Genomic DNA, 12,748 nt, shown 5'->3' on the forward strand with positions numbered 1-12,748 from the left:
TACAGCTGGTTAAGAAGCATTCTTGATGGGGAGTTCCTCCTTCCCTCCTTGCTCCTATATTGTACATGCAAGCTCAGACTCACCTAGCACCCAAATGGTTTTTTTCCCTGAGTCCATGATGGTCAGACATGGGCTGGGAGCTAGCTTCAAGGTACAACAGAAGGACTTTAGCCTTTCTTCTATCCTTCAATGCAGGCCCAAACTGGATGTTACACAGGGAGGGGCTGAGAAGAAGCAAAGTCTCAATTAAACCAGGTTGTGTAGCCCCATGATGTTGACATATATATACCTGTCTATTTGTGTCTTATCTGGCACTCACTGCTGCTTGCACCCTGCAAGACCTGATTGCAGGTAGACTAGCTGGCCATTCTAGGTCCCTTCTAACTTTTCTCTTCTCTTCTCTTCTCTTCTCTTCTCTTCTCTTCTCTTCTCTTCTCTTCTCTTCTCTTCTCTTCTCTTCTCTTCTCTTCTCTTCTCTTCTCTTCTCTTCTCTTCTCTTCTCTTCTCTTCTCTTCTCTTCTCTTCTCTTCTCTTCTCTTCTCTTCTCTTCTCCAAGTACAGCCCTTGATACTGTCCCACTGCCCATCCACAGTGGACACCTGCACCTGTGGCTCACAGCTCAGCTCATTGTTCTCCTGATAAATCCTTTCTAAAATGTCAAGGAGAAGAGCATGTTCTCTCTTGTCTGCATACAAACCACGTATGGCAGCACACATAAGGCTTAAGAGGGAAATAAGAGCATTAATTAGTTCCAGTTGTGGAAAGGGCATGTTGATTTTCCTGAAGAAATTTTTTATTAAGCAAAATAATGATCTAAAGAACAAAAGAGGAAAAAAAAGAAGCTGGAGGAAAAAATCATAGCACAATATTTGACATTTTGGTTGTATTTCCTATAAACATTTGAAGATTTGAGAGATAAGAGGCTTGCACTGCTACAGTTAAATAGTTTGTAATTATCTGGAAGCCAAGCCAGCTTGTGCAAATACAGCTCTGCAGTGTGGTCAGTCTGGCAGACTTTGTCTCTTCAGGCATAACCGCTGATTTATATCTTACCTCATAAAGGTCAAAACCCACTTTCCAGCATGCTAGCACTGTCTTGAGCTGTTAACCACTACCCTGGAAATGCCAAGCATTGCTATCACAATGGAGGTTTTTTACTTGAATTTATGCAGCTTGAAATCAAGGAGTCTCTGGACTCCTGAAACAAACAAAATAAATAAATAAATAAATAAATAAATAATAGTTAGAAAAAACAAAGAGAGAGAGAGAGAAAGGGAGAAAGGGAGAGAAGGGGAGAGGCAGGCCCTTTTGTTCATCCAATGAGCTCTATGTTTTACACTACTCGAGCCCCAGGACCTGGTGCATCTGAACTGAAGGATGAAATTCCAGCTAGTTTTGTTCTGGACCAGTAGGGTCTGGCTGTCACATGCAGCTTGCTGGGATGTTTGCTCAGCACACACCCAGCTAGCTGAGGAAAGGTACGGAGCATTAGTCATACCATGTATGCTTCAACAAATAACCCACTGCAGAGTTGTCCCAGCTTTTTTTCCTTCTGCTGCCCAGTGAGGATGCTGAGTCTGAGAAGTCTGAAAATACAGAAGACAGTCTGGAAACTCAAGTTCCTTTGCAGCTGCAGACATCTAGTTAGAAAAGTTTTGCTAAGATGGAAAAGCTGCCAACAGCAAGCAGAGAATGAGATGTTACACCTGGATGAAGAAGAAATGCTACAAGGAATGAGTCAGCTGGAGTTGGAGAGGCTTGGCTTAAAAAAAAGAACAAACAACAACAAAACTTCCCCAGGCTTAAAAACAACCCAAAGAAAGCAGCAGATTGTAAACAATAGCATGAAAAAGCAAACCTGGTATAGGATGAAGTTGGAAAAAGAAATTAGACTTTCATCCATAGAAGATTTCTGTTTGTAATTAAGAGATAACAAAGGATTATTCATGAGCAGCTTTTGCTGCGGCCTTTCCCTGCTTCCCACTACCCACTCAGGTGGTCAATGGGTGGTCAGCCAGCCGAACAGGAAATCCTGATGGCCACAATCAGCAAGGAGGAGGCCAAGTCTCGCTGTCAAACCTGTATCTGGTGTCAAGCAAACATTATTTTCAGCCATGCCAGGGGTTCAGCCATTTTCCTCAGGAAGACATCGGCTGGACAATGAGTTTTAAGCAGATAATACTTACAAAGTAAAAAGTCTGCACTAGTGATTGCAAATGTTGCAAATTGTTCCTACTTGTGATGGCATCGTGGGAGAACATCAAAGGCTTCCACCAGTTTCGTGTTGGTTTGGAATGAGATAGGCAGTGAGCCCAAAGCTACCTTGGCAAAAGCCTTCTGTGATTTTTTAGCTGTCCTGCCAGCTGTCTTAAGCTGGACATTTCTTATCTCCAGTTCTTTTCCTTAAGGATCAAGTGTTCCTGATAATTTGGCTTTTGACAAAAGGCTCTGTATGGTAATTAGCTGTAACACTATTCCTGGGCTTTAGGAAGGAGGGAGATTGTTAGCTAGTAGTGTTGACCTACTAATGATCTCCTTATTCAGTGTCAGACTGTTATCCTGACCAAGCACCTCTCTGGCTCCTGCTTAGTTTCATAAGCCTACCTGGAGCAGAAGATTAACTGCTGCCCCAATCAGCTTCTCCTCTGCAACATGCTTTTGTGATTAAGAACCCCCTGGTAAAAGATGAAGATGTATTTGTGTAATTATGCAGGAATTCTTGGTTAACCTCCCTCAATTATTTTTAAAAGCATGTTGCTATGGGAAATGCTTGTGGAGTCAGTTATTTTAAAGCTTTCTTCTTAGATACTTAAACACATCCTTCCACTATTTTCAGATTTGAGGGCAAACCTTTATCCAGCTGATGAATGTAGATGTAAAGGATGTAGTTCACTCTGTTGGGAGTGAAGGAAGCATCACACCCACAGCTCCAAAACCTCCAGGCAAACCAGTGCAGTGCTTAATGAGCACTGACCTCTATTAAAAAGTGAAGAAAACTACAGATAGTAAGTTTTAAAATTTAGGACAAAGTTTCTTTTCCTCACCATCTTAAAAGTGGACAAAGTAGGAATGGTACAAAGCTAATAATTACTTCTTTTAAAAACAGAAAAAGAGGAACAGAGTCCAAGTTGGACAAAGTTCAGGGGCTGTTGTTTTCTTTAAGTGAATTTACCTAAAACTCCAGCGAGCTCTAAATCAGACTATTCATTGCATAAGGTGCAAGCTCCTGAATTATGACTGATACTAGGCATTTATATTCCTTCCATTTTAAGGGCTGGCCACTACTGTCATGGAAAACATTAATGTCAGCTTCACCTTTTTGCAAAACAGCCCAGCATTTGGTTTGGCTGAAGAAAAAATATTTTGGAATGGACCTCAGTGACCTTCTGCAAATTGATAGCTGGCCTGAAACAGGCAAAGCTGAGTCACCAGTTGCAGGGGGTTGAAATCCAACCCATACATCCGTAGCACGTCTTGCATAGCCAGTGTAATCGGCATTGTGACGTTCTCAGGCTTCAAAAGAACCTTGAGAGCCTCTGATCAGATTTTGACTGGAAACTGCATGTTACATGTAGTCTCTGGGAGGAGATGAATTTAGGCATATGCTCTGTAAAGTCTGGGTATTTGGGAGTCTCCTGTTCTATAGGCATTTTCCTGGGAAACTTCCAGTTCCTCAGAAGGAAGGAAATTCTGGGATTCCCACTGTTCTGGTGGATGTGTTCAATCAACAGGTCGTTGATTGAAACAAGTGAATTCACTCTCTTTTATTTATGCGCCTATTCCTTTCAGGGTATCTGACACGGTTTTGATGAAGTCCATAGTACTTGCAACCCCTTTTCAAATGAATCCAATATCCTGGGGAAATTTAAGGTCTTCCAGGGTGGGAGTGTAAGGACTCCACCGCTGGTTTGGCTGTAGGTATTTACTGAACTTCCGAACCTCCTTCAACCTCCCACAACAAGTAGCGTGCAACAAAGTTTTCAGAAGAGGAACCCCTTTGTTGCTGGCAGGATGTTGTATTGTGTGGAGAGGAACAAACTGTAACATTTTACATTTCATGTCCCAATTTGTAGCCTCTCCTTGAGGAGGCGCTTGAAATCCGTTCTCTTTTCAGATTTTATTAACAATTTCAAAACTATCCCCGGGTAAATACATTCTGCAACAGTTTCCTTGTGTGCCAAATTCCCAGCTTACAGCCCTCCCCGACTGCAAAGGCTTTACTGTAATATTATTCTCAATAATTTGGTAAGCCTTAGTGTTTGTGGGAATAATCCAGATCCTGAAAAACCCTTCTATACCCAGTGAATGATCTGGGAGCACTCATGCTGTTACCCTCACATAGCAGGCACAGAACCACTTGTACTTTCTCACAAAGTGCTATAATTTTGCCCACCACAGTTTAGTCCTTTCTCTTTTTTTGGAAAACTTCCCTTGTGGTTTTAAGAGCCATGGTTTCCATTATCTCATTTTATACAAGCGAGGTTGGGTATTTGTTGAGATTCTCTGAAACACCAGGGTCACAGTCTGCTTGCACACAAGACTGCTGAACAGAGTTTCAAGTCTGCATCTCCACTTAAGGATGTATTTTCATCTTGCTCAGCATATAATGGCAGAGCCAGTAAGATTCCCCCCACCCAGGATAAAGTGCATTGTATTTCAATCAGGACATTACCATTTTCCTTTTCCTTTCTGGAATTCAGAAAACTTAATGTATCACTGACTTTCTTGTTTACCTTGAAGAATCTAATCTATTTTGTAGGGATATACAAAAGCCCAACACCTATAGAATTTACCTCAAGCAATTTTTTTTCCCCAGAAAATGAAGCAACTGAAACAGTATAAAAGCTTTCTCTGGGCACTTAGTTACAAGTAATTTGCACCTGAAATTTGCAGTTAGAGAAACCAAATCTGTTGTCACTGGGTTTCTGAATAGTAGAATCACTGCTGGAAAAAAAAAAAAACCAAACCCAAACAAACAAAACAAAAAAACCCAGAGCAAATAGAGAAAAGTTGTTTTCCAGAGCTGTAGATGAAGCAAAGCATAAATTATGGCTAGCAAAGTACCATCAAAGTACCATGAAGTACCTCAAAGTCCCCAACAGGCAATTGGCATTTGTAATTGCTGATGGTGGGGGAAATTTTGATCGCTATCCAATCTCCCCTGCCCTTCCAGCATCTAGTTTAAATCCAATCCAGATGCCTGAAGGTAGGAGCCTAGCATGCTTTTACAGCTGAAGGTCAGGGTTGGGTGCCTCCAGAGAGCTACACCGAGTGCACAAAGCTACCTTACATCAGTTGTCACCTGTCTATCCACCCTAATCCCTTCAGTCAGCCATGCTAGCACAGGGCACAATAAAGCATGTGCTTTCCTCTGAATTCTTTAAACAGTAGGGATAGTGTAGGATTCCAGGATGCATTTTCAAAAACATCTGCAATATCCAGCTAGTATGAATTGTTTTGTTGGCTTTGTGTGCATGCACAGACACACATTATTTTTTTCCAAGGTCAAAGATATAGTGAGGTACAAAAATCATGTTCCTTAGCTATGGATTGTACTGGAAAGGTGGCTTCCGTAGTTCCTTACAAAGTGAACTTCCCAAAGACCTAGGAGGCAGAGTGAGGTGACACCCTTCATCCCTTGTGTCTTGGCACAGGGAGTCTTCAGTAATGATCTGCAAAACCAAGTCCCAGGGAAGCAGGACTCCTGCCCTACCTACCTCCCCCACTTTCCTTGGTGAGATGAGGGCTCCCACCCAGCAGCAGGAGAGCTGAGAATGTGCAGTGTCCTCTCACTTTGCCTTCGATCTGTGGGGAGAAAAGTGGCCATGTCTCTTCCCTTAGGGCCCTGGTCCAGGAGGAGACAATACAGCAAGGAGACACTAGCCCTTTTTGAGAGCTAATGTGGCAATCTCTTCCAGATTTCAATTTCTTTTTCCTCTTCACTTCTTCACTTTTCAAGGAGGGGTGAGAAGTATCACAACACATCCCAGGGATCTTCAGCTTGGACTGCACTACTAAGACTTGGCTGATACCCTGGGGAGAGATGATCTGTCTGAAATTCCTCTGAGGCTATTAGGAGACTGTGCTCCTTTAGGCATGAAGAGGACAAGTTTTATGAGTCTCTGGAGAGAGTGTGAAAAATAACATGTAACTATTTAACCCTATTGCTCTCCCTGAGAGTGGAGGATGTGTCTATGCTCCTCACAGGAACCTTCTGGCAGTGAAATTTCAGTCCCCATATCCAGCATGAGAAGATAAGGACTAAAAGACTTTGTCTTCCCACAAGAGTCCACATACGAAACCCACCTTTTTCTCACTTCCAGATAACAAATATGTGGTAATTAATAGGATCCATCTGTACAATCCTGCTTGTGACTTGAGCTGAAAAGGATTCAATACCGTGGACACTCTGCTGGCTGTGCATGGAATGAAATTATTCAACACATTGGTGGTTTCCAGGTATTTGTGATCATGTCTTTGGTTTTTTTTTTCCTGAGGGGGAAAAAATGTATCTATTTACTAAATTCTGTCATCATTGTAATACTTAGTCCACAAGGCCAGGACAATTATTTTCATTTTCCATTTCTATATCCAATGCCTTCCAGCTACACTGTAGATTAGCGGACAGAGGTGCTAAATTTAGTAGAATTAGAGTGCAAAAGTACTAATTAAACTAGTCATGACAGCCACTGCCTTTATTAGTGATGTCTTCCAGGCATCCTTGGGAAAAAAAAAAGCATGAATTTACAGGATTTCCAAGGAGCTGTGCTGGGCTGGAGTGGCACTTTTCCTTATGTTATCTCACCTGTAAGGTTCAGGGCCAACCTGCAGAGGACCAACACATTCATAGCCTGGAAAAAGAGGTGCACTCAGCTGTCCTGTGGTGAGTGGGACACTTGGGATTTGTGCTAGCTGCATCGAAGTTCAGTGTGCCCTGGATCCTGTCCACCTCTCTTTTTGGAGCTCATATCTGAAAGCATCATTCTAGTCTGCAGCAGAAAGAGCAGCAGGATGGTGTAATCCAGCAAACAAAAAGATAATTCCTGTAATTGCCGCTGCTAAAGATGCAGTCTGGGGTCACTGCACACAAGTGGGGATTTTCTTGGGTTTTTCACTCCTCATGGAAGAGAGTAAAAATGAATTTTCTCTGAGTAATTTCTATCCTCATTTAGGCAAGAGCAATGACATTCCTTGTAATGATGCTTTCCTTTTAGTGACACCATGGAAACCTTGGGATTTTTAAAGGATTTGAACAGCATATTTCACCAGGAATTTGAGAACAATTCTTCCGCTATGCCAGAGAAAAGAACTCATTTTTTTCTCCTTGAAAGCAAAAGTAAAAGTCTTAAAACAAACTAAGTCCAACAAACAAAATTATGAGTTTGGAGCTGCACTTGCTTGAAGTGAAATTTGTGACTCGTAATGATCTACCACAAAATGTACCAGTTAAGTCCTAGCTGGGTCCTCAAAATAGGTGTTCAACATGAATATATTTTGTGCTGATAGTCTCTGCAGGAGTAAATTACCCTCCAAGTTCTGTTTGTTTGCTGAAGAGAAAGCCAGCAATGCTTCCCACAGATCCCAAGCTTATGCTTTCATAGCTCACTCAAGCTTCTGGCATTTTGTGAAATAATTAAGAAACGGGTACAAATGCATTTTGGAGTTTGAGTCTGAAGGTGCTATCGATATTTGAATGTACCACATAGCTCTGTGTAGCTGTGTGTTGTAATTGTATGGCTGAGTTAAACTTTTCCAGCAGGTGCAACATGCAAAGAAAACCAGCACATCCCTTTTTATGCTGAGCTGTCAGCAAGAGCAGAAATGGACTGATAAGTAGCTGGTGTCATCAGCTGTCTGCAAACGGTGATGATACCATTGAAACAGATGAGATGAAAACAATACAAGTAGATGCAGCAGGAGTGTCCCCACAGGCCAAGTGGTATTTCATGTAATTGTATGAGTGAGCTCGTATTGTTTCCTTGAAATATAAGAACTTATCTTAAACAATAAGTGCAGCTTATCAGTTCAGCACAAGTAAACTGATAAGTTGGACTCAATAGATTAGACTTTGAATATTGCTGTCATCTTCGATTGCAATACTGGGGAGATAGAGAAAAGCTCTTGAAACAAGATGGTAAAAAAAGGTCCATATAATATTTTGAATATGCAATCAAGTGAATATTAATATTACATGATAGACCAAGTGGTGGTCTGGCCCTAAGTTCAAGTATTGCAAGACAATTATTTTAATGAAGGGTTTTTTTTGGAATGGAACAATAAATCACTTTGTCCAAGGTAGAGCAGGAAAGCTGCATATGTTTCTGTGCCCCTGAATTCTCTTGTTTGCTCTTTCAGGTAAGCAGTTGGCACCAGTATGTTACACAATACATAAGAATTTAAATCCTCAGTAGCTGAATGCTAGTCCTTTGTAAACAATTTCTGGCTGTTTTGTCCCTTGATGCAGAGCCCATTGTGGCACACCCCTGGACTTCTGTCTCAGCTTACTTTTTACCATCTCCACATATGACTAGGTTTTAGTTTCACCAGAGCTGCATTCTGAGATAATTAGTGCATAGCAGTGAGCTGGGGAATAGTTGGGTGACATCCATTGTCTGACACAGACAGCAGCTAAAGGTGTGAAATTTCAACAACAAGGTTAAGTGCGTGGATAAATTACCACAAGGCAAAACTCATGTTAATAAAAGCTTTCTCTGTTAGACCACACACACAATTATAAAATAAACCCCACACCATCACTCTGCTTACTATTACGTGTTACATGGACTGCAAGTTTCATTCCAAGATAATAAACCCACATTCAAAGCCTGTTCTTTGCAGCCTGCCACACCAATATATTCCCCAGGGTCATTTCGCAGAGGGACTGATGGGGGAGGCACAGAGGGCAATGATTTGCCAAGGTTTGCACCATGGTGGTTTCAAGTTTGGCACGAGGATGCAGAGATTTCGATTGTCAGTACTAGGGGTCTAATGCACACCAGACACGTCTCTCCTCACCCCTCACACCTTCCCTAACTTCATTTCCCCTCTGAAAGTCAAGAGCTGCCAGACCCAAGAATTGTGTTGGAGCAAAGCCTTTTCCCATGCCCCCCTCACACACCACACACGAAGACTCTGTAATTGGTACAGTGGTTGTGGAATTATGGTGGAACTACAGTAAAATATACAGAGAATCCAGACTGTGCTGTACTGTCCATTTTTGTAAGCGTAATAATGAGTCCCCAAGAGACAGCCAATAAAGCCCAATTATTCCATCCAAATGGTCCAGCTCTCAGAGGTTGGCAGGTTTGATCACTAATTGTGTGCTGCTGGAAACAGCAAAAAATGAAGTAGGATCCTGAAGTGCTACTAGGAAAATCTCAACTTTGATTAGGCTTTTGATGTTGTTTATTCTGCAAATCTTCCAGTTTCCCGCTGTAGGTCTGACAAACAATCCCTTTCTCCTGCACTGCTGCTCCTAGAAAGAAAGTGCTTGGTCATGGCTGGGCAAAAAAAACCAAAACCACCCTTGGACAGCAATTACTTTTCACTCCTTCTTAAGTTGACTATAGCGATCATTTAGGAACAACAAGATTTACTCCCTCCCCTGACAGACATTGTGCTGCCTGTGCAGTATTTTCCATGGGGCCAAGTCTTATTCTGCTCACTCAGGTCAAGTACATCATCTGAAGTGACCAATGAGGTCATGAACTGATATCCCTGAGGGGGTAAGATCAGGGATTTAGGGTGGGAATGGAAGTCTGTATCGGTCACCCCATAAGCCAGCAAGGGGCCCAATGCATTAAACCACTAAACAGCCTTGAATTTTAGATTTAAGTTACACCAGTGGTTTTAATAGTCTTGCTCAAAGAGCATCAGAGTAGGGCAGGTATTTTACTCTTCCAAAGAAGGTGTCTTAGACCACAGCACATTTACTCCAGGGCAAGTGTGTCTGTTCTTTTATTAATTGCAACAGTATGATATTTCACCTCAGCCAGGTGCATCCTCTGAAGGTGCCTTTTTCTTCCCTCCCCTGTCACACGCAGCTGGGACCTGCCATTTGCATGGACAGTGGCAGATGTTCCCCTGTTTTCCTCATGTCTCTGTGGAGAACTTGCTCTCAGCCTGCAAGGGGCTTTATCTTAACTGTCTGTTATTTACAGACATCTGGCAGATTATTCTACCAGAATGACCTTTTCCTTTTAAAAAATAATTTTAAAAACATTCCAGCTATCTTAGCTAAACTGTCACAAATTAGAGCAATAGTATTGAGAAATAATTCTGTAATGACTGGTGATAAGTCCATGATAGAAAAGCACACACAGAGAGCTTCCTCATCTGCATGTGCTGGAAAGTCACAAAAATCCAGAAGCCACCACACTGCAGAGAAATTACCTTGCTGATATTTAAAGGATCATCAATATCATTGAATTCAAAGAGAATTTTTAGCTTCCCTTGACAGCATGCAACCTAAGTGCAGTTAAAAATACAGCCAGTGGCTTTTCAAGTGCAGGGTAATGCAGTGCTAGCAATTTAAGGTTTGTGCTCTTACACACAGAAGTTGCACACTCAGCAATTTTAGGTTTCAGTCCTAGAGGTGGAACTGTGAGATTTATAGGGGATGACAAAAGTGATTTTGACCCACTGTCCTTTTCTGCAACTAGTACCTTTGCCCTTCATGCTGTTGCTCTTGATTAACATTTGGAACACAGAGCCCGGGTACAGCAGAGATGCTGCACTGGCACCACCCTGACCAGAGCTCAGGGCAGCTCTCTTCCAAAGATGAAAACTAAGGCACAAAGCTGCTGAGTCCTCCCCAAGGCTCTTCATTTAGATTAGTAAGTAGCCATTCCCCAAATTCCTCAGCAGCTTTCCTGTTTTCAGGAGCATTGTTGGCCACTGCCTGCACAAGTGGGGCTGCAGAATGCTCTGTGTTTCCTCTTGCCCACTGAGTGAAGTGGCTGAACCATCAACCTGTCTCCAAAGTGTAAAAGTGTACCCTGTATGCTCCACTTGCATACATACATACATACATACATACATACATACATACATACATACATACATACATACATACATACATATATATAGTGCTGGTCATGTCTTGACAATGCAATATTTAATTTTTGCATGCCCTCTGGCATGTAAGCCTGTTTTCTTTAGCAGCTCCAGAGATGGAAGAATTACAGGCACCTGTAATACATCCACCATGTGGATTCTCTGCTGTAAAGGATCAGTTCATTACCTTGTACCTTGGAATGTTAACACAAGCTTTCCTGCTGAACTACCATTTATTTCCTGAAAACTTAAGGAAATACAGTATCATTGATATCTCAAGAACATTTATCAAGTTAAAATTGAATTTGTCAACAAATTCAAGAATAACTGTGTAGGAAGACAGACAGAAAACATGACTGTTCAAGCTTTGCTTATCTTAAGAAACAGGCTACAAAACCCACAAATGAATACAACAAAGACAGCAGAGGCAAGCTCTCTCTCCCCCAGGTCTGTAAGCAACTACATCCTTCCTTTTGGTAAAGAAAAGCAGTGTTTGTCCCCAGGGAGAGAAAGAAAACACAATGTGAAAAGCAGTCTGCATAGGAAGTATTGTTAGCAGGCAAAAAACCCCACAAAAGACATGGCAATTCCAAGTTCTTTCTCTCATCCCTCAAAAAGCTCTTCTCCTCGCAGGGCTAATTCACAATACTGAAAGAAAGCCCTCAGCCAGGTGTGCTCACACGGTGCTGGATGCCATCTGACAATGGCAGGAGGCAGCCCTGCCCTCTGAGCCTCGTGCTCAAAATGGATTTGCTGGTTTGAGGGCTTTGAAGACAGAAGTCCTTTGACCAATTCAAGGACAAGTATGATCCTTGAAGAAGAAATTTCAACATGGGCCACTTTCAGCCATTCAGTGCCTGTGGCTTGCTCCTGGGGGGTAGATGGAGTAGCCACCAGGCAGAGTAAAATGCTTTTGGAAGCAGAAAACTTATACTGGAGTCTGTGGCCAGGCTGGGATGCTACACCTAATGGAACAAACAAAAAAAACCACCCCACTGCAGGAGGTGACAATTATTTTGTAAGTTAAGCTCTCCCTTGTTAACTATTTCAATAACAGCAGTAAAAATAATTCTTTATGGGAAACTCTTGTGTAGCACAGAAGGATAGGAAACTAGAAGTAAAAGCAACTGGTGATGCAGTAATTAATAAAAAAAATTCTGATTTGCATCACGATTACTTTGCTTGCTATGGTAATTTCTTCTGCTATAACTATCTCATTTACATTCCTAGACCAGACATGGCAAAAATTTCTACATTCCAGCCCTCAGCCTCTGTGTCTGCCTTGCTCAGCCCTGCTGCTTCCTGCAGCAGTCAGATCCTGTCTCACCCAACACGCAGTTGAGCTCTGGAGTGAGCAGTTCTGAAGTACAGGAGAGTCCAGCTGTGCTCAGTAACTCCAGCAGAGACAGTCAGAATAAAGAAAGTGGCCTGTGTAACAGCTATCAGTTTGAGATATTGGTGTTCTGGGGGACAAGACTGAAAGAGAATTGGGCTTTTCCCAGCCTTTTGTAAGGTTTGAATATCGTACTCATCCCTACCCCCTCCAATATTTGCTTTGAGCTATGTGAAAGTGAAAATAGCTGAGAGCTGGAGGCTGCATTTCGAAAGCAGGAAGCTCAAATAAATCACTGCAACTGTAAATGTGATCCTTAATTGAGATAGACGGGCCAAGAGGTCATGCAAGGAGTTGATA

The sequence above is a fragment of the Fringilla coelebs genome, assembly GCF_963513975.1.
Source record: "Fringilla coelebs genome assembly, chromosome: 1".
Taxonomy (NCBI): Eukaryota; Metazoa; Chordata; class Aves; order Passeriformes; family Fringillidae; genus Fringilla; species Fringilla coelebs.